Source organism: Podarcis melisellensis (assembly GCF_964234715.1).
Source record: "Podarcis melisellensis genome assembly, chromosome: 4".
In the NCBI taxonomy this organism is placed as follows: Eukaryota; Metazoa; Chordata; class Lepidosauria; order Squamata; family Lacertidae; genus Podarcis; species Podarcis melisellensis.
The window spans coordinates 42651108-42674496 of record NC_138531.1 but is presented as its reverse complement, the minus strand read 5'-3'; the positions used below and the strand labels follow the sequence as shown (position 1 = coordinate 42674496).

At 42.0% G+C, this 23389-nt stretch overlaps 1 long non-coding RNA gene across 2 annotated transcripts in view; it reads right to left on the bottom strand.

The window, feature by feature from the left end:
* The window catches only part of LOC309368711, a 544492-nt gene that overhangs the window by 508413 nt on the left and 12690 nt on the right, over window positions 1–23389 (bottom strand). For both annotated transcript variants that reach the window (XR_014167882.1, XR_014167883.1), the window contains exon 2: window positions 3924–4021. This is a non-coding gene — a long non-coding RNA (uncharacterized lncRNA). The remainder of the gene's footprint in view (window positions 1–3923; window positions 4022–23389) is intronic.

Sequence of the window (23389 nt, the reverse complement as noted above, 5' to 3'; positions counted from 1 at the left end):
CTTTTTCGTTTCATAGGGGGAGGGAAAGATAGGGCAAGGTATTCGCCTTCCCCCATTGTAGATGACGTACCCATCAGAAACTGTCCTCTATAGACTCTATAGCTGCAATATGCTGTTGGTGAAAGAAAAAAAATGTAATCTTGGAGGAGGGAGCTAAAAGTATGACCTTGCTTCTCATTCTACATACTATGCCCTGCATTAAGGTATGTACACACATTACATTCAACAAGTGTGCAACCTGTGTACATTTGTAACAAATTGTTGAGCTGTACACTTGCATAACTATTCACATGCAACAATCAACAAGGGTACAGTTCTCCCCTTTCTTCTCCTATACATTTCTGCCTGCCGACACAGTCTTTCTAATTCTCCCTTCCTCACAATAATCTTCACTTCTCTCATAACAACCCCATTGTTACTTGAAATTATGTCACTGAAATTTCATTCTAGGGATTTGGTACACGCTATAACTTTTGAGCAAATTCAAAACACATCCTCCCCTCCTGCCCAAAGAATTCTGCAGTTTGTTAAAGGTTGCTAGGAATCATAGGAGCCAACACCTAGGAGCTGAGGTCCCTTAACCCCAATAAAATATTTTAGGGCACTGCCCCATCGAAGTTGATGGGTATTGCCACTCAAATGGGGGATGCAGGGCAGGGCTTACCTGCCTCCCCCCATATTTCATTCAAGTTGGCACACCTTGTACCTCTGTGAGGGGCAAATTACAATGCCCACAGTTCTTTGCTTCAAATGTGCTTTAATGAAAGGTATCGTATGTATACAGTCTTAGAATGACATCATAGCAATTCAGTCAATCACTGAAGCAGATCACAACTGATATCCAACAAGTGTTTGGGCTGTTTTGAACTGTTTGTTCATAATTACAATATTAAATATTTTGATTATTTTGTCTGAAAAAACCATATCTCTAGGGGATGACCTATATCATTATTTTGGTGTTGTCTCCGTTTACAATAAACGGCATTTCCGTGCGCTGCTCTGGTTCGCCAGAAGCGGCTTAGTCATGCTGGCCACATGACCCAGAAGCTATCTGCTGACAGATGCCAGCTCCCCCGCCTATAGAGCGAGATGAGCACCACAACCCCAGAGTCGACCGCGACTAATGGCCAGGGGTGCCTTTACCTTTAGGTTTACAATATGCTTTGTCAAACATGGCAGACCTGCATAACTAAGCATCAAGCCTGAAGAGGCCCATATTAAAGCTATACTAAAGCCACAAATAATAAAGTATTACTCTTTAAAAGGTTATACCATTAATAAATATTGAAAAAGAGTTTCCCAGCTGCCAAACTGTTCCACCTTAGATATTTCTGCATAGTAAGTGAGGTAATCAACACATGGGTTTCAGGGATCATCTCACAAACCAAAAGTCTTCCCTGAAGTTACTTATCATGTTTATACAGTGGTACCTTGGGTTACATACACTTCAGGTTACATACTCTGCTAACCCAGAAATAGTACCTCAGGTTAAGAACTTTGCTTCAGGATGAGAACAGAAATCACACAGCAGCAGCAGGAGGCCCCATTAGCTAAAGTGGTGCTTCAGGTTAAGAACAGTTTCAGGTTAAGAACGGACCACCAGAACGAATTAAGTACTTAACCCGAGGTACCACTGTAGTTCCTTATGGTTTACACATGGAAACACATGTATAGTATTGGCTTCAAATATCCAAAAAGTGACCATCTGAACCATTCTGATAGACAAAGATGCAAGTGAATGGGAGTACAGTGGTGCCTCGCAAGACGAAATTAATTGGTTCCGCGAGTTGTGTCGTCTTGCGATTTTTTTCGTCTTGCGGAGCATGGATTCCCTGGGTATTAATGGCTTTAAGAAAAAGGAAGCAAACTCGCAAGACATTTTCGTCTTGCGAAGCAAGCCCATAGGGAAAATCGTCTTGCGAAGCAACGCAAAAAGCGAAAAACCCTTTCGTCTTCCGAGGCATTCATCTTGCGAGGTACCACTGTATTATTAAGATAAAAGTTTTATACAGATGGGGGAGGGTGGTTAACACAGAATGGTCCTAGATCATAGGGCAACACACAATCTGTTATACACAAAAGAGTGGAATAATGCACAAGGGGAGTTTTGACTATTTAGTTTTAATCAGGTTTCCTAAAATGAAGCCTTGCCAATAGGAAATGAAAGGATCTTAAATGAGACGCAGCAATAAATTCAGATAGCAATGTTTCCTGCTTTGCATTCCAAAACATCTTTGTTCTCATTAGAAGTACTAAAAGGCTACCCACACAAGGATTGTGGGAGGCTATTCTGATATCTGTATTACCTTCTTTCATGTTTTTCCATATTATCTCAATGTTCTTCTCAATGCTACCAAGGAGGTACAGTATTTATTTATTTTTTGCATCTGCTTATCTGTGGGTTGTTCTTCAAATCACTTCCTTCTCTTTACACTTTCGAGCAGCTGGGTTTATCCATCACAAAGTTCTGATTTTGCTTATTGAAGCCGATGGAGAAAAGCAACATTTAAAGTGTATTTCTGTTCAAAGAAATCTACTTTTAATACTGCAGCTGCCTAAATTCATTTGAGATGCCTTCCCAGCAGTACAATCACCACCACAAACAAGGTCATGAAGAAAATGCAGGCATTTGGGAGACAAAATCATCTAACCCTCCACCTCCATTGTGAAACCAAAAATTATACAAGTTAATATGCAAGTCTCTTATGGAAATGATGCAATAATCATGTGTCTCTACATTCATTATGAGATAATTAGTTTTAATTGCATATTAAATTCTGATTGAATTAAAAGAGTTCAGGAGTTTGGAATTTTATTTTATTTTATTTTATTTTATTTTATTTTATTTTTAGCCTTCACTTGTAATACTTCTGCTGTCCATGCTGTTTTGTAATGCAAATGAGCAACTGTTCTTAAGCAATTACAATGACTTTCAGGTGCCTCTTCATAAACTCTGCTCTTCTGTACAAATGTCACTATGACCTGCTTGACACAATTCTCTTAAATAGACCATTTGTAACTCATCAAATCTATCTACAGTTTCCATGGCTATTGTACCCAGGTAAGTGTTTATAAGGAAGGTTTCACCAGTATGGTGCCCTCCAGACGTTGCTGGACTTTTGTTGGCATCCATCTGTCTCGAGAAACAATGAAAGTGTGCGCCATCAGGAGCAAAGTCAAACCATTGGAGAGTTACAGTGCCTTCTGCGGGCATACAGAGCGATATGGAAGAGACATGTTTTATTGCAGGCATAGGCAAACTCGGCCCTCCAGATGTTTTGGGACTACAATTCCCATCATCCCTGACCACTGGTCCTGTTAGCTAGGGATGATGGGAGTTGTAGGCCAAAAACATCTGGAGGGCCAAGTTTGCCTATGCCTGATTCATAGCAACTGGGGCAGATGAAGGCATCTGGTTTTGCTGCTATAGTTGCCCCATGGGCTTCCTTCCACAACTGCAATATGCTTGATATTTGGTCACGCTAGCAAGGTTTGAAGGGAGTTGGGAGTTCAACAATATCTGGAGGGTACCACATTGGCTACCCCCAGTATAAGATTATTTCTGGAATACCTTTCCTACAGAAAGCCATCTGACATTCATACTTTATATTCCACTAGCTTCACTGAACCCTTACCTTACATGCTTCTGATTACATTCCTCTAATCCATATACATTAATATTTTTGTAGGCTGTTGGGGAAAATTACTCTTTTTTTCAACTGTTGGTTTTGGTTATGAGATAAAAATGGTACTACTACAAAAGGTGCTATGGGAACAATCATTATCAGTATAATGTTTCCGGACATCCACAGCTACATTGTCATACCTTTCCAGCTCTCATTGGTTATCGTGGACTGTGTTTAGTGCACATGTGGGCAATCCAGGGATGAAATAGGGTAGGGGGCTAAATGGGCTCAGCCTACCTAATTCTTGTTGTCTTGTTGTCTTTGAGTCACTCTCGCTCTCTGAGGATCACGTGGCAGTTTCCCAGTCATTTTGCAAGTAACAGGAGTTGCTGGTTCTGGGAACAAGAAAGGAGAACAAAGGCCAGAAGCACTTGTGTCAGGTTAACAGAAAATAAATATATAGGAAATGTTGTGCACACGCAACAGCTGTCTCAAATGTACACACCTCAGTTCAACTGTGAAGTTAATGTACCTTACATTTTCAGTTCGAATGGAAACTGTTTTGAGGGGAAACGTTTTTTAAGAAGCTACAGGATTGGATTGTGGCTATTGTTGTGTGCACATGGCTTCAGAAGCAATGGCAGTGATGCACTGGATACAGAGTAAATGATAATATTTACACAGCAAAAGGGACATACAAAGACATTGAAACCCACTCTTAGTCACATTAACGTATGGGAGGGCCCATGTCTTGCTTCAGTTTGCTCACCTCTGTACTTCTGAAGCAGAATATCACAGCAACTGTATCACATTCCAGGTTGGATGTAATGTTAAACCATAGTTTTGTATAAGAACAAGTCGGGTCACCCCACAAGCTTGTATAGTTCATCCTAAACCTGGTCTGCCCTTAAGGAGGAGTTTGAAAGCTTTCACTTCCATCTTAGATTAATCACTGCTTGCAGTGTTATCCAAACTTGCACAATTCCTCTCCCCCACACACACCTCTCTCTCCCTCCCACCACCACCACCCCGCAAAAAAACCCCACATTTTAAAAGAGCATAGGATGTCAATCAAATCAACCAAAGGCCTGGTTAAAAAAAAACATTTTTGCTTGGTGCAATGGTGGTGGAATCAAGTCAACTTCAAAACATAGGTTATGAAGCTGGCTTCTGTTCACTAAGCAGAGTTCAAATTAACCACAGTTTAGGATTCAGATGGCACACTAAACCACAGTTAGTCAAATACAAGTATGAACTTCCTATCTTTTCACAGGTGTGTAGGAGAAAGGAGAGGGTGCAAGTTTTGGAGGACGTATAAACAAGTAATTAGTGTTGCATGTAAATGCAGCCATTAAGACAAAATTAGTAGGAGTAGGTGTATTTTAAAATATTACCTGCCCTTCATCCTAAGGTCTCAGGAAGGGTTACAACAATTCAAAATACGATTTAAAAATGTACAGTCAAAATACAATACAACATAAGTAGAATAAGTGATATGCTCCATGCCTTCCCTCATTGATGTCTGCAGATTTCTCTGTTGGTTGGTTTTTTTGGTTTGAGGCTTTTTTTGTTTTGGTTTTTTCACTGAGATTTCAAGACAATGGGAATCATTAAGATATTGATTACCTATCTTTGATGTGCCGACAATATGGCAGCTATTGCATGCCCTTCATGCTAGGTTAACTGGCTAACATGTCAGTTAATTCACCACCTCTGCAATACGTAGAAACATGCAGGGTATGGTAGGTAAAATAAATTTATTCTATATATCGAGCCCCTCCCTCAGCCTGGCACAACTCCAATTACACTTTCGCATTCTGATTTTGATACTTCTAACAGCCCTTGCTAAAGGTGATTTGTTGTTACCGGGTGTGCTATGTTTTAAAAGTTAACAAGCATCTGTTCTTAGATGAATGGTTTCAACAAGATAGGCATTGAACTATTACATTCTGCAATGCACCTTGCAAATAGGGTGAATGATCATTTATTGCTTAGTTTTATCTGGCGATCGGTATCTCATAGCCTTACTCTGTTCAATAAAGTGTGGAACAAAAGGGTATTCTGGCATGAAAACTGTTTATGTTTGATGGTGGATTATAGATCAATTTCAGCTGAAGGTCCTTGGAGGTGTGATTGTCCCCTCTCACTGACAGTATACAGTCTTGAAGCAGAGTCCTCAGACCTCCAGCTAAGTGCATCAGACTCTCATCTGTCTGTACAAGCTGGTGAAGAACAAGGTGCCTAGACAATGGCAAGGGGCTTTTGATGCCATACACAAAAAAATATTAAAATACATAATATAACTTGTCTTAATATACTTTTCTGAGTCTAAAAATATGCCAGACCAAAAGAAACATATTTACATAAAAAGCAGACAAGGTCAAATAACAAAGAAAGCCCTTAATTAGTTGTAATCAACTTTAATTTGCATACCGTATATAATTCCTAAATGATTGTTAATAATAACTTTATATAATGGACTTCCAATTTTCATGAAAATGGCACATTTTGATAAGCAGACACAAAACCCTAGTACTAATAAGGTTTAATTTGCATACATTAGACTGATTATCCAAACAAAAGGATTACAGTATTACTTCCCCATACCTTTATGTCCTTATTATGCACATTTATTAACTTCACAAAAGCTAGCTGTTACTGACAAACAATAGCCATGGGTGAAAGAGAAATCTTCAACATGAATAAAAACATTTTAATGCAAAAGAGCAAAGTTTATATGGTATAAATGCTTCACTTAACTCTTTCTTAGCAAAAGGCACATATTAGGTAAACTCTATTCATTAGGTAGATTCCGCATTTTCTCATGCATAACATTCCCAGCTGGCATAATATTAAAAATCTAACATTCACTATACCGGTCTGGGCCACAGACTAGGGCACAATTATGCAGAAGGAAATGTCCCTATAGGATACCTATGCACAAAACTCTACAATGAATTACAGCATTTTAAAGGAATGCATCTAAAATTATCTATAAAAATGATTGGCTTATAGAAGTACACAGAACATGTTTGCAACAGGAAGACTGAACTCTGAACTCATCCTCTCATAAATAACTGGCAATTTTGTGTTGGGAATGTAAAAAGTAATAGGAACATTCTACCATATACAGTTGTACCTTAGTTCTCAAACTCCTTGGTACTCGTACATTTTGGCTCCCAAACGCCAAAAACCCAGAAGTGTTCCAGTTTCTGAATGTTTTTCTGAAGCCAAATGTCCGGCGGGGCTTCTGCTTGAGTGCAGAAAGCTCCTGCAGCCAATTGGAAGCCGTGCCTTGGTTTCTGAATGTTTCAGAAGTTGAATGGACTTCCAGAACAGATTACGTTTGAGAACCCAGGTATGACTATAAATTGGTCCCATGCAATCATTAAGAAAAGTGGACTTCAGCAAAACAATCAACCAAAGAAGTGGAATATACACTAAGATTCTTTTTTATTCCTAATAATAGACATAATGCACAACAGGTTGGCATAAAGGAAGAGCTATAAAAGAAGAAGAGGAGGAGTTTGGATTTGATATCCCAGTTTATCACTACCTGAAGAAGTCTCAAAGCGGCTAACATTCTCCTTTCCCTTCCTCCCCCACAACAAACACTCTGTGAGGTGAGTGGGGCTGAGAGACTTCAGAGAAGTGTGACTGGCCCAAGGTCACCCAGCAGCTGCATGTGGAGGAGCGGAGACGCGAACCCGGTTCCCCAGATTACGAGTCTACCACTCTTAACCACTATACCACACTGGCCTAAGCCTGAGAGAAGGGAAATAAGCCTTTGAAATAGTGTTCTACACTAGATTGCTTGGTCATGTGATCAAGCTGAGCAGGCTTAGTTTAAGGTTCCCCCTATCTGGTCCCATCCCTGGAATGCCCTGTTGGGGAACTAAAGTTGCCTTGGTTCAGCCATCTGAGCCTCTGCTGAGCCAGAATGAGCAAGTTACACTGACATATCTTGGGCTGAGCCTGGGCTGAGGACTTAGCGCCCACTCAGCCAGAGATCTCCTGCATCCTAAGATGCCCATCCCAGTGCTTCTTGCCATAGGATTGTCCCCACAGCCAGTGGCGTGGTGTAGCGTGGGTTGTCAGCACCCGGGGCAAGGCAAGTAATTTGAGCCCCCTAACCCGTGGATTTGTGCCCCCTAACCCGTGGATTTGCACCCCTTAACCCGTGGATTTGCGCCCCCTAACCCTAACCCCCAGATGTTGCGCCCGGTGCGGCCGGCCCCCCCTGCACCCCCCACGCTACGCCACTGCCCACAGCAAATTAATATCTTAACCACAACAAGGATTCTTGAGATTAGATATCAGAAAACAGGAGAGACAAAACTGGAACTTGTTTATTGAAAAATGATAACCATTTGTCATTTACTGGAACAAGAAAGCTTATTCTCAGCATCTTATAGAGCTCTAAAAAGACCAATGTTGTTATAGTGAACTTTTTGTTTTATTTAGTTATTTGATACATTTGTCAAAGCAAAGCAGCCAGCCATCTTTAACACTAAAAAAGCAAAAGTTACCCCAGAAAAGAAAAATAGAACCATGGTGTTCTCTCAGCCTGATAGCCCCTTCATGAGCATGCCCTGGGCATCTTCACTTTCACAACTCTATACAAATGTTTTTAATTTTTTATCTCAGTGAAGGGGGAAATCTTATTTTAAAAGAGTAGTGTTAGCAATAGGAGCACTTATACAGTATCAGTTCCTCACCGCATCGCAGACACCCAGCAATTAACAGTGATGGCAGAAGGGAGGGAGAGAGAAATGTCGTGAACAGATCTCATATCTGAACACAAATGAAATTCACAAGGACTTGGAAAAAAGCCAATGAACTTGAAACTTAAACAGAAGGCTACTTCAGTATCCCCTCCAACTTATGTTTTGTGACACAGAGCTCTTCTGGCGTGCCGTGGTGTTAATGATGCGGGGGAAGGGTGGGGGAAATTAGAAAATGAAGTGTTTTTCACTGATGGCTCTCCTGACAAAGGAAGTTGCACACAAACAGAATGATAGCTCTGTGCCTACAAAGTCCGTTATGAATATGTTAATTCTCAAAGGCCGGGTCTCTGTACACCCCACACCTCACGGATCTCTCTCTTTCTCTCTTAAATTTTGCAGTGCATTTAACTGAACTGGTAACAGCCACAGTCAGCATTGATTATGATCTGCAGGTAAGCAGGTACCTACGAGCCACATGGAAGCCTGTCAAGCAGCTGGTAAGCTGGACTGAGGAGCTGGGCACTCTGAGAATAGCTCAGTCCTTGCCTGTATGGTGAGTTGTTTAGTGTAAGGAACTAGGCCAAACATAAAAGCTTGACACGACCAGGTGAAATGACACAGCAGGCACAGCACAGACCCCTAAGAGAAAGGGTTTCAGTGAACAGCTATAGCAAAGCTGCAGAAAGGTACATTGGCCCCATAAGTCACATACAGTGGTACCTCGGGTTAAGAACTTAATTCGTTCTGGAGGTCTGTTCTTAATGTGAAATCGTTCTTGACCTGAACTTTAGCTCATGGGTATTCCTGCTGCCGCTGCACCGCCACTGCACGATTTCTGTTCTCATCCTGAAGCAAAGTTCTTAACCCGAGGTAATATTTCTGGGTTAGCGGAGTCTGTAACCTGAAGCATATTAACCTGAAGCATATGTAACCCGAGGTACCGCTGTATATTTAAGTTTGCACCATCCTACATTTTGCCTGTTCCAAGAGCACATGATGCAGCCACTGTGCTGAAGCCATGTAGATTCAGGCTGCCCAGTGCCTGGATAGGACCCTACTCTGGACGTCCTTGAATTCTATGATGGATGGAAGGTGTGATGCAAATGTAATAAATGAATAAATATTGTCCTCTTGTGTCACTAGATCCCTGTGATGCTGGTAGATAGTACCAAGAATGCCTTCTGCCCGTGTACAGTAGTGGCACTGAAATGTAGCAGAAAAATCCTATAACTACTTCCTCTAACAAAGTACAACAGAGGCACTGCCAGCATCCCTACTTTGGGACAACCATAGCAGGAGCCTTGAATTTTCTATCTAGAAGCTCCATGATTATTTAGCATCCAATTCTCGGGACCCCTGCAGTCCATACTGGATGCAAATTGTCCACCCTAATATGGGAGGTATCCCTAACCATGGCCTACTCATACTACAAATGAGTATATAAGCAGTCCTTCAAGATGATTCAGCAAACTCTTTTGGAAGAACCTCTATTCGCTTGTTTCTAAAAGTTATATTAATATTATGTAGTCATTTAGAAAGAATGGGTGGGTACAACAGTTAAATTAATACAGAACACATTAGCATTTCCCACTCCCCAGTCAATTTTCTTCATTAAAAAATCAATTTGGTCTTATTCTAGAATTAATATGCAAATCAATCACAGTGTTACTGTGAACTAGTGGAATGTCTTCCCAGTGTGGAAGTCTCAAGAAAGTTGATCACTAAAGCAAACTGCTTGAAGGCAAAACAGACAGACAAACAAACTCAAAACATCTATTCCAATGGTGGCATTTTAGAAATGCACACTTTTCTTATGAGAAACAGTTCATGAGTGGAATGCCATGGCATGGAAAGCTGTTGATTTACTAGGATTTTACACACCACCCAAAAATCAACATAATTTTATACATTCCCTGAGAAGATGCATTTTAGCTACTTTACGTGAGCATCTACACAGTGTACAGGACTCAACTTAAATATATGCACATTTTCTACAGGATCCGTCCTCTATATAATGTGCACATTACTTGAGGCACCAGTTATATGTGTAAGTAAGTCTGATGTCAACTTAGCCTGTCCCACGTCCTGCCTTCACAATGATGTCTCTGGGCTAGTGCCATCACTGATCCAGCCAAGATAGGACCATATCCTTATGATAACAATAGAACGTCAAAAGAAGCCAGAGAAAATTTAAGTTATCAGTACTGTTTTACTGATGCTTTGGTTGTCCACTCAGTTCATCAATACACCCAGATTTATATTATCTGGAATCTCAAGGCAGAAACATATGGAATTGGAATGAAAGAGGTGAGGAAACTTGTCACTGTTTTAGCATCCAGGATGAGATGTTTACAAATTTAATGACAGCCATCTTTGAACTATGGAAAGCACTGCCAAGGATAAACCTGAAAGTAAATGGTGTCACCTTCACAAGTAATAGATTATTGATATATGTGGTATGTATTAATGCTATACTTTCTTTTGTTTTAACATTTGTGTTAAACATGTGTTTAACGTGTTTTTACATGTGTTTACATGTTCTTGTAAATGGAAATGCAGGATATTAATACTTTTATAAATAAAAATAAGAGAGGTCAACTGGAAAATTAAGTGTGAGGGGATCTGTATCAGAAATAGCTTTCTCTCCTTCTATAAATATAAAAGGAAATCACTATAAAATACTATGTAATTGAACATATGAATGCTAGATACAGCCTGAAATTGAACTAATATAGGAGCTTTTCCATGGCATGAATTAGGATGTTAAATATGTTTGGGTACTATTCTGAAATTTCATTTATATATGGATTTCTTGTTGTTTGTTTGTACAAAATAAATAAATGTGTCTGCAATCCTACACCCAACCTAATGGCTGCCTGTGGTGCTAATGTAAAAACAGCAATGGTGGCCAAGCAGAGGGCAGTCAGATCCAATAAACAGCAACATATCTATACTTAGGTTCCTAGTTCTGTGGCAGAAATATAGCTTCAAAATCCTGATACATGTTAAATTTAACTGTCATCAAATAATGTTTTGATTTCTATAAGATCTTCTCAGTCTTGTCAATAAAACCCAAAGAAAGCTTGTGTGGAGGACAAGGCATTTAGAAGTTGCCTCTAGTCATAGACACAAACTGTGGAGGGAGGAACTGGCAGACACAATTTCTAATGTTCATGTGTCCATGCATATAACACCTTTGTGTCATATTGTGCAGAGTTTTCCAGCTTAGCAGTAAGCCTGCTAGGTGCTGGCATTTGTTTTGTGTTCAGTTTTGTATATCAATCTGACCCTGTTCAGTTCACTTTTCTTTAAAAGCTCAGGCCTATTTATACTGGGACAGAGTTTCGGCTGGTCTGAAATGAAACAGCTACACTCCATACCCTTAATTCCAAGCTGCAATTATGTACTCATGAATCAGAGACTTTTACTACACAGCACAAAAGCAATACAAGGGCTCAATTCAATATGCAGGCTCCAACTTTCGCTTTAGGGTGGGTTTCTCTTTGTACACAGCCCTCTCCTTTGCAAAATAAAAAATAAAAACCTGGAGCACTCACACTGAAGGGAATGCATTCATTTGACTTCAGTTCCCCCATCCCTTCCCACTGTTTTTCTATATTCCTGCAGAAAAGAAGTAAATAATTTTTCACACTGCGGGGATATTCCCTTTCACATACTGTACTCTAGATCAAAAAACCTACTTCAAATTATATGGAGAACAACAACCATTTTGCCTATTTGCTTGATTACAAGGAAACATTTGGCTTTATCAAAGCCCATTTTGCTATATGTGTGACACAATCATTTTCTTCCCTTGAAGGTATGAAACCTACCACATATTTCAAGATGAGGAGAGCTTTTTTTAAAAAAAAATGTAACACAAAATGCAAATTATTATCCTATTAATCCTCAAACACAACAAAATCCCATAGATAGGATTAGGAGCACCACAATATTTCAAATGAGCCAGTCAGGTTTAAATGGGAATAAGCCCCATTCAACTCAGTGGTTGTTAGTAGACTCAAATGAGCTCAAATCCTCATTCATTTACTTAAATGCAAGTCCCAATTATTTCAATGGAAATTAATTCCTTCGAAGTATTTTAGGATCATAGCCTAAGTTTTATGTAGTCAAGTAAATTATTTTTCCAGTACATGCCACTAACTGCACTAGAAAGAATTAATCATTGAGATTATTTTATTTACCTTTATGCCTCCTCTATAGCTGAAGAGAGCACAGATTACACATCAGCTTTCCCCAAACTGGTGCCTTCTAGATATCTTGAACTCCCATCAGCCCAGACAGCCCAGCTTGCCTGATGAGAGTTGAAATCTAAAACACCTGGAAGGCTCGTTAATGAAAAAGCTGTTATACATTGTGTTATAGCCTGTTGGAATGCACCAGCTAGCTAAAGGTTGAACTCTTTTCAAGAAGTTTATAAAGCAACTCCCTTAGATAGCCTTATCAATATAACAGAAATGTAGGCTCAGCCCTACAAAGGAGCTTAGAACCCCCAAAAAGCCAAACACAAAGACAAGTAAGGGTCTCAGCTGTGCACTATTTTTAATGTGTGTTTGTATTTCAGGATTTTTGGCCCTAATACCTTTTTTTAAAAAAAAATAAACCTACCACGGATCAAGTTTGTTGTCTGTATCTTCTATAAGACAAAATTGTGCAGTTAGTGCTATTGTCAGTTTCAAAAATATGTATCTGAAAAAGGGGTGGGGAGGGCCTTTTGCCAACAGCAAAAAGCAACAGAAAGAAAACCCTGCTAGAGAGACCAAAGGTCCATCTAGCTCAGTGTTAAGAGCTGAGGGGCAGAGTAGGCTATATGCCTGAGCTCCTCTTCTAATTCCTGGATCCAGCACAGATTCAATTGTTGAAATAGCTAAGCCAGCCTGGTAATGACCCACTAAAGATGGGTTGTTAAGGGAAGAGACTGCCTGGAGGCAGGCAGGCAGGTGACCAGAGGAGGAATGACCACTGGGAGGAGCACACAGAGAAGAAACACCATCAGGGACGCAGACTTATAAAAAATATTGGGGGGGCCCGGGAAAGCTCATGAATAATAAATAAGCTCATGAATATGCAAATAAAGTGGCGCCGCCTCCTCGTGAGCGAATAGGGGAGAGCGTGCTGCGCCTATTAATCAGCTCCAAAGGAAATTGGGTGGAGCTTTTGCTCGGGAGGGAGGGCAGGAGGCATGCAGCCCGCCCCTCCCTGTGCATTTTGGGCTGGGGGAGGGGCGGCGATGGCGCTCTGCTGGAGGGGCGCCGGAGATTATTGGGGGGGCGGAGCCCCCCCAAACGAATTTTTGAGGGGGCTCGGGCCCCCTCAAGCCCCATGGAGTCGGCGCCTATGAACACCATGACACACCTGCATCAACACAACCAGACACCTTCATCTTCCCCACCTGCAATAAAGCACGTCTCTCCCATATCAGTATGCGCTGTAACTCTCCAACTTTACCTGTCCCATCAAAGGTGCATTCTTCCATTGTCTCCTGAGACAGATGGATGCCAACAACAAAGAGAACAAAGGAAGTGGCTCTGTGCCAGAGGGCAAATGTGTGGAGCCCTTCTTTCAGCTCTTAGACAGTTAGAAGGACAAAATCCAGAGTTTAGAGGGCTCCTTACAGCATATCTAAAAACATAATAAAAACATCAAGCATTAAAAACCTTCAGATGTCTTCTAAAAGTTGTGTAATTCTTTATCTCCTTGACATCTGAAGGGAGGGTGTTCCACAAGGAGGGCACCACTAATGAGAAGACTTGGTTAAGCATCCGGAACTCCTGGGAACTGTGGGGTGTATTATTACTAGAGCAGTCAAGTACAACATTTTCCTGTTGCCTAGAATGGATACACAGGGGAATGTGGCTCCAGACAGGGAGGACTTCCTTTCATACCTGCTCTGGAGCTTCCTCCCTCTGTGTGTGACCAGGTAGATGGGCATGACTCTAGCTAACATTCTGATTTACAAACATCTGTTTAAACATATGCAGTGTGGCTACCTTCTCTGCAATGTGTGAAGCTAAGCTCAATCTTGCTGCTTTTCCTCAGATAAACAGGGTGAAATCCAACGTAGAGCTAAGGCAAACATTCCATCAGCACAAGGATTTCTCCATACTCTACGGAACACTTTCCCTCTCTCATCCTCTTGTGTGCCCCCTAAATCTGTTTCAGGAGTCTCCCCATCCCCTGGAGTAAATCTGGGAGGGTGTGAGGGGAGAGGGTGAAAGTCATTTTTTCAAGCAGAAGTTATTTTGTTGAATACTGTGCATAGCAAGTGAATTTTTTCCAAGCACACATCTGACAAGGCTTTTAGGCTGCTATATTGCCTTCAAGTGTGATACACAGGCATTATGCCTAGTTGTGCCATGTTCCTAACCTCTCCTCTCTCCCAGATTTTACTACCGCTGCTTAGCTACCCTTGGTAGTTGGGTACACAAGGGGAAAAAACCAGCTGCCACTGTCTCATGAACATGGTAAGGAGAATAAAATAGAGAACCATGATACAATGATGCCAGGAAGAACAACTTGGATCTCATTCACAGTTGTTTGTCTGAATGGAAATATCTCATGCACAATCATTCATAGCCACCTCTGGTGATGAGCCTTACCTAAATAATTAACAGCTGACCATACAGCCCTTTCCAAACTCATGTTAAAGTGCATGCAAGTGATCTGCTCTCATATTTATTTGAGCTACAGGGTCAGAGGCTGCTTAATTGCCAAGGTGGCTTCTAAGCAGTTTATATGTATAAATCATTAGGAAAAACTCAGGAAGCTTTGCAACTGAGCACCTTTGTGCAAAGACATTCAGTTTCAACATCTATCCTGCTTGAGTCCTAGAGGTAGAACTTCAGACTTCCTATTCAAACAAACCATAAGCCTTAAATATATTAGGGAGATGGGAAAAGTAACTGAGGAATACAAGAAATTAGAAGCAGTAAATATTTGAGAGAAAACACTGTTTTGCTCATAGATGTCCCATGAGTAATGGAAATGAATACATTTGACAAATAAATTATTTGTTCTGAATTGTTCGCCCCATTCTGGTTGGCATATATGACAGCAAAGACCATTTGAAATTTAGCATTAAATGAGCCAACCCCCTCAGTAATCATGATGATGGCAAAACTCCTGACTCCCAGTTGATGGAACTGTTGGGGATAAAATCAGAAGCTGAAAAGGCAATGTGACAACAAATAAAGGGTTTTAGATGTTTGGGTGGGAATGTTCTCATCATAAAGGTACAGAAGACATGGAGGGGGGAAGAGTGGGGAGAAGATAAGAAAGGCAAGAGGACCTATATGAATCACCCAAAGAGTAGGTGGATAAAAGGGTCAGAGATATTATATGGAATTAAACTGTGAAGAGGTTGGGCAAGGGCAGGACACAGATGCAAGTAGGTAAGAAGTGAAACAGCATTAAACAATTCAGTGTTATTAGCACACAGTACTGAAAATGAGGAGCCTCCCTAAACATGAATAAAAATTAGGGATGTGCTGAAATTTCAGATGTTTCCATAATCTTATGAAAATTTGTATATACAGTGGTACCTCAGGTTACATACGCTTCAGGTTACAGACTCCGCTAACCCAGAAATAGTGCTTCAGGTTAAGAACTTTGCTTCAGGATGAGAACAGAAATCGGGCTCCGGTGGCGCAGCAGCAGCAGGAGGCCCCATTAGCTAAAGTGGTGCTTCAGGTTAAGAACAGTTTCAGGTTAAATACGGACCTCTGGAATGAATTAAGTACTTAACCTGAGGTACCACTGTATAGTGAACTTATATTGAATAAAATCACACTCATCAATATAGTCAACTTCCACACAGTAAAGGGACTTCACCTAAAACAGAAAGTCATCTGATGATGAGGGAAGTCTGAGTACACAATTCAAAAATTTAATGGACAAAATTCCATTAGGGGTGTCAAAAGTGAAGAGGTATTTTGGGAAATGGGTTGACAAATTCAAACACAGAGTAGTTTTGGTTTATCCCAAACAATGATGTTGGCATCAGTAATATCATGAAAAGCAAAGCTTCAAGAATCATAATAGCTGAACAGTTTGAGAGATTTTAGAACCCAAGCTTGCTGAAAATATTTTATTTCTTTTAAATGTTTAATGCTTAAAAATATTAAGACACACTAGCCATAATAACTGGACAGAATAGTATGAAGTCGTAATATTTGGAGATGACAGTCCACTATTCACTAGCCTTTGTTCAAAAATCTTCATGCATGTTCTTTTCCCAAATGTATTGAGGCATTATAACTCGGCAACTTTTAAGAAGTGGCTTAGAAATGATAAACACAATGTATTTAAAATAAAATGGAATTTTAAGCAAGGCGCTTCTTTTCTTGAAGAAAATCATACACAACCAAGACAGCTTTACATTATCACATCATTTCAGATCACTTTCCCATCTTCTTTGGTAGTTGTTGGATTGCAAGCAGAGATTTGTATTGCAACAGTTATGTAGAGCAGGCTTCCTCAACCTCGGCCCTCCAGATGTTTTGGGGCTAGCTACAATTCCCATCATCCTTGACCACTGGTCCTGCTAGCTAGGGATCATGGGAGTTGTAGGCAAAAAACATCTGGAGGCCCGAGGTTGAGGAAGCCTGATGTAGAGCAGTGGGGGGGTATTAAGTGATTCTAATTCTACTGTAATCGAATTAGGCTTCAGGTTTTACTTTTTAATACAGCAGACAGGTTTTTCCACATGGTAAGAGCCTTGCATAGCTGCTTTGCACCTGCATGTCTCAAGAGGATAGTATGCCCATGGTCACCACTGTAAGCGGGCAATGTGACAGACACCTATAAATGTATGTGCATAATCAGTGAGTCCTATGTACATACAACAGGGTGTATGTCTGAGTAATCATGCACAAGTTTGCATCACGGATCACAAATACATAGGATGGTCGTACATATGTCATTGCCATTTATATGCACATTTAACTGGTGTGATGCAAATGGCGGCATCCTTACACAAGTTCAGACAAACATGTTTCCCCCCACCCCCCCTGTCTTGATGTGGCTGGGAATGTGCCTTTACGTACAGTAGTTGCCTTCTCCCACCACCACCCCAAAAAACCCACAGTCACTATTAGGGCTCCAGTGACAACTGAGAGATGATTATTGAACAAGTTTCATAAAAGATTCGTAAATATTTAATGATTCCTTTCTTCACCCAAATACGTTACATTCCAAACAAACCTGCTTCCCCATCCCTTGTTTTTCATACACTGAGATCTTACTATATTTAGTTAAATGCCAATATCTAAAAGATTATTGGGATACAGCATTTTTTTAATTCTTCATCTCCTGCAGAAATGCCCTTGATTTTTGGATTACTTCCATTTGAAATCACCAAAGGCTCTATGCAGTGTGTAAATAAGTGGGGTGACAGCAAACATCCTTGTCTTATAACCTGTAATAGTAAAAAATTCCCCTATCACAAACATATGAGAGATAAATATGACAGCTACAAAGAAAGCAGACAAAGACCCAGGAATTGTCAAGAGAGTGCAGGGAACAATATCAAGAGTAAATGGAGATCAGAAGTAGTGTTATAAAGAAGCTTAAAGCAAAAAGGATTTGGAAGGTGATGCAATAGGTCACAGAAGAGCCATGTAAAGAACATAGTTTGGAAAGGAGAAAGCTGAGCCTGTGGGTAATTCAACGTTGATATATCTCTCGTAGGGTAGTTTACTTTAGGCCATCCGCTAACAGTGAAATCCTATGAATGTCTACTCAGAAGTAAGCCCATTTAATTCAGTAGGACTTATCCCCAAGTAAGTGTTTACAGGACCGCAATCTAAAGTATCTGACATTGAAGCAGGGCCGGCTCACCCATGAGGCAAGTTGAGGTGACCACCTCAGGCCTCAGGATCCACAAGGGCTGCAGATTGGGCCTCCAAATAATGCATCACCCACTGCTGCTAGTGGGGTAGCAGCAACAGCTGTGTAGCGCTCCTTAGAGGTCAGATCTGCTGCCTCCTCAGCAGCCTCCCCTCTCCCCATGCTGCCTCTACAGTGGCCACTTGGCAAATAGGAAAAACTGCTGGTCTCCTCCCACACTTGCTCCTGATGTAAGTCTTTATTGCTCTCCCCCCTTGTTGCTGATATAAATCTCCACTCACCATTCTTCCCTAGAAGGGCACCATTTTGTGGTTTGCCTTAGTGCCAACATGTCTTGGGCCAGCCCTGCATTCAAGCAGTATAATTTGTTTTAACTATTTTTAACATTGTATTTTAAAATTGTTGTAACCAGCCCTTATGGTGAAGGGTGGGTCGGAAATACTACTAATACTATTATTAATACTATGACTTCTCATCTTCATCATCTAGGAAAGTATTTTCATGGGAACATCAATTGCAACCTCTGTAACTCCATTTTCTACTAATATAAACTTGAATCACACCTCCTGAATCTGGAGGATGGAGTGGGGGAACCTTACTTTTTACATTAATATTTCCCACAATATCTCCAATATCTACATATTAATATTTCTCACAATATCTCCAACACAACAGATTTTTCCTTTTAAATTGGTTGTCTTAAAGAAGATCAAAACAATGTCAAGAGGGGAAATAAACTCAAAGAGACAGTTAATAACAGCTGTACTTTATATTGGTCAATGTAACATGTAACAGTCAAATGGGGAAAGGTTGCAGTAATGTGAGGGAGCTGTCTACAAGCAGGTGTGTCTAACCTGTGGCCTTCCAGAGGTTATTGGATTCCAACTCTCCAGCCAGCATGGCAAACACACCTTCGCTCTCTCCCATTTGAAGATGTTCAAAATGACTAGAAAGGGGACTAGCTCTTATGAAGCTGTTATGGCCCCATAAAAAGGTCAAGGACCCCTGACAGTTAACTCCAGTCGCGAATGACTCTGGGTTGTGGCACTCATTTCGCTTTACTGGCCGAGGGAGCTGACATTTGTCTGCAGACAGTTTTTCCGGGTCATGTGGCCAGCATGACTAAGCCGCTTCTGGCGAAACCAGAGCAGCGCATGGAAACGCCGTTTACCTTCCCGCCGGAATAGTACCTGTTTATCTACTTGCACTTTGATGTGCTTTCGAACTGCTAGGTGGGCAGGAGCAGGGACCGAACAACGGGAGCTCACCCCGTCATGGGGATTCGAACCGTCGACCTTCCTATCGGCAAGCCCTAGGCTCAGTGGTTTAGTCCACAGTGCCACCCGTGTCCCATTATGGCCCCATACCAGGTTGTTTTATAAGGACCACAGTTTGAATGATGCCTTAGTATTGCAAGCAATGTAATACATGTTTTCATCAACTTATTACCTATGGTGGATTTTCCTGGGAAACTCTGTTTTGAGATCCAAGGATTTATCAAGAAAGTATACCTCAGGCAACATAACAGTAAATCTACTCATTTCTTTTTCAGGCTTACTTGCACCATTGGGAACCATGTTTAAGACTTGTAACCTCACACACACACACAAACACAAACAGTGTTTCATTACAGATAGCTCATTAGCTATAACCTTTATGCCTTACTCTTTGCACTCTCCCCAAAGGCAGCATCCCAATTCCTTGAGATATTTAAAACAGGAATAGGAAATAAATTATATAATTACTTGGTCTATTATACAATTAGCTCACCATAGAGATGGAAATAAACCTGTCTTCAAAAACGTTTGAGATGCGAAGGCATATCAAATGCTTCTTTTTCAGTGCCTGTTTTCCAGAGACTTGTGTTCTCTCCATGTCCTTTTCCATTTAATTTCTTGGTCCACCTCTAGACCCTCCTTTAGCTCTTTAGAAACCAAAAATCCCTCTCCTCCTTTATGTCTCCCCACAATTTTTTGCTCTTTGTTTAAAGAGCTAGAGGTAGCACAAACACTGGCCTCCCCCCCCCCCAAGTTTGAGATGAGATCTCTAGTACTAATATTCAAATGTGCAACTTCTGGCCCTCCCCCAGACAAATCTGCCATTGCTAGCCAAGCCCAATTCTATTACATCTGGTACCTCAAGCCCCATAGAACATAAACTACATGAAGGGACAACTGTTGCCAGTCACAAGCCAGTTTGGAGAATGGGGCTAAAATTAACAGCAAGGTTCAAAACCCCAGGCTTGGGCAGAATCAGCATTAAATTTCAAAATGAAATTAAAATGAAACAGTGCATTTTAAGTGTTCGTTGTAGCTACACCTTATACCTTGTAAGAACCAGAGCAATATCATCTCCCCCACAGCCCAATCACCTTTAAGACCTTAAGCAAGCACATAAAACACCAGCTAAATTGTTTATAACAATGGTAATTCAACATGTAGAATGAGTGAACTGGCCATATATATGGAGTGTTCACAGACTGCATTCAATACTGTCTTGTATTTCCCTCCCTCACTGCATAGAAATTCTGCATAGAAATTCTGGGTAGGAGTTGCTTCCATTGATTTAGAGAGGATAATTCTGAACATTAACTAGGGTGGGTGAGTTACCACCAAAGACCAGAAAACAGACGGCTTCAATAGGTGCTAGGAAACAGTTAATTGAAATGAGCCCAACACATTTGGGTTCTATACCCCCCCTTCTTCAGAAGCAGTTATTCCTTGCCTGTTCCTCCACGGAAAGACCTGCTGCGTCTAGGAGGAGGTTTTAGCCGGGAATGGCAATGTAGGGCTCCTGGAGGAAATCAAACATTTTCTTGGAGTGACTCCTGCATTGTTATAATGCAGCTATATCACAATGGTTAATATGAAACAAACAAATTAGAAAATATGGAATTCCTTGATTTCAGTAAAAGAGATGGCAGCCTTACTTGAGACATAATTTGATCATTAGCTTTCCTGCAACAAACTACATCTCACTCTCACTACTAGCGTTTGGGGAGGTTAAAGTGAAATATTAGATCAGCTTTATGTAGAAGCAGGGATCTGAACCTGCCTTATCCTCATCCACTCGAACTGACACGGCAACCCTTAGGCAAGCAAGCAGCCTAATAGACATGTTAAAAGTGGTTTCTGTCTCATCTCCTGCCTTTTATTCTTTCTCCAGACAAAGCCACCGGGTTTACTTCCGTCCTATAAGAGCGCGACAAGATTGAAAGGTTGGAGTTCTGCGCGTCCACTAGAGGGCGAACATATCTCCTCCCGGCCGAAATCGACGGAAGCAGGCGCTGGGGAGTCACCAGTGCCCCCGGTCCTGCAGGAGGGCAATTGACACGTGATTTACAGACGATCCCCAGCTCTTAGTTTCAGCAGAAGCACAATATGGAATATTGTTTGGGCTTTCTAAAAAGGGCACGTGGGCTGGGGAGGAAGGGAGTTGATACTAAACGAGATGCTAGGAAAAATTAACGAACATGAAAGAAACTGGAACATTTGCAGTGGCTACATAAAAGAGCGGCGTTGCAATGAAATCGCGAGGGATGCGCGTGGGCCCTTTCTATGCGTGCATCTAAGAAACGCCCGGACCTCTAAAAACTGGACCACGGAAAAGGTCCCCAAAGGTGTTTTCCATTCCGTATTAGAAGCGAACACGGGTAATAAAGTTGATCCAGGCAAGCGCAAAGCGACACGGAAATGGAGGCTTAATGGAACGGCCCCCGTGTTAAACTGCGGGCCTGTTTGATCCCACTGAAAAGCTCGGAGAGGAAGGCAAGCGCCCCGAAGACTAAAACCGCAGCAAAGCAGCGAGGAAAGATCCCGGCATAAAAGTGTCTAGAATGGAGTGACAATTGTCTGAGATTGCTCGGGTTGGAACGAGCGAGAAATGAAAATGTATTGAGTGGAATAACGATGCTTAAATTGGACAGATCATGGATTTGGTAATGGGCGTAGCCAGGATGGGGGGGCAGAACCTCAGTTTGCTATGTATTTTTATTGGTTTTTTAATTTTGGGGGGCAGCGCCCCTCCTTGCCTCCCCCGTGGCTACGCCCATGGTTCTGGTGCGTAAAGTGGTATGGCAAGGGACTGGGCTGCACTGAGAATGGCAAGCAGGCATACTCCTGTCTTGTTTAGAGTGGACAGATGTGTTTGGAATTAAGGAGGAAAAGCAGTCCGGTACCATTCCGGAGTCATAACACCCCTCCCTCTGCACGTGGACTTTGTTGATCCCTCTTACAACTGCAAAGCCATTGGCACCCCGGCTACATCCCTCTCCTTTCCTTCGCTCCACTGCCACCCTCCATGCCCCTGGTGTAAACGAGGGGCCTGGAAACACCTATAGCTCAGGCATCCGGTCCACTCGGTACTCCAGGGGAGCCCGTTCTCTTCCTCGTCTCCGACAGCAGTCCGTACATCGTCAAGTAGGATGGGCGCTCCGAGGTACCCCAAGGCCTGACATTCCCAACGGCATCGCCACCCCTTCCGACTTGGTCCAAGGAGCCAACGGGCAAATACTTTCCCAGGCGGAAAGGGAACTCCCACCGGAGCCGGGGATGTCAAGCTGAGACCTGCTGCGCACTTGACCTGGATCTATCATGCTGCAATCCTACGGAAGCAAGCAGTCCTCAGTCGGTTACGACTTCCGACGGTTTGCAGAGCTTTTTGATCAGAGCTCAGCACCACCCAACTTTCCCTGGAAGCCCCCCAGGTTTCGACCCAACCTATTCCAGAGGCAAGCCGTGGAGAGGTCTAGCCTAACTCAAAGTTCAGGCTTCGCTTCTTCTCACCATCCGACAAGAGAGGCCTGTCTAAAACCGCATTGAAATCACGAAGGCTCCCCCCACTAGCCCAGAATCCGTTTGCTGTGAAGCGCATTGCGATAGAAGTGAGAGATCGGTCGCTAGATGGATAGGGGGGGTGCATAGTTGGGCTTGCAACTTGCAAGGTAATCTATGCCACTGCGTATCACTGACATGCTTGGGCCCAGCCGAGGCTTGACTTTCCACGCCGCTGCTTTTCCGCGGCCCGCCCGGACACATCCTGGCCCCGCGGGAGAGCGAGGCGCACGGATGTTCGCCTCGTTTGTCAGCCTTTTCGCGGTGCAGCAGGGGCGTCCTGCCACGTACAACGGGAGAGGAGGGTGGGAGAGAAGAAGGGTGGAAGGGAGGAGAG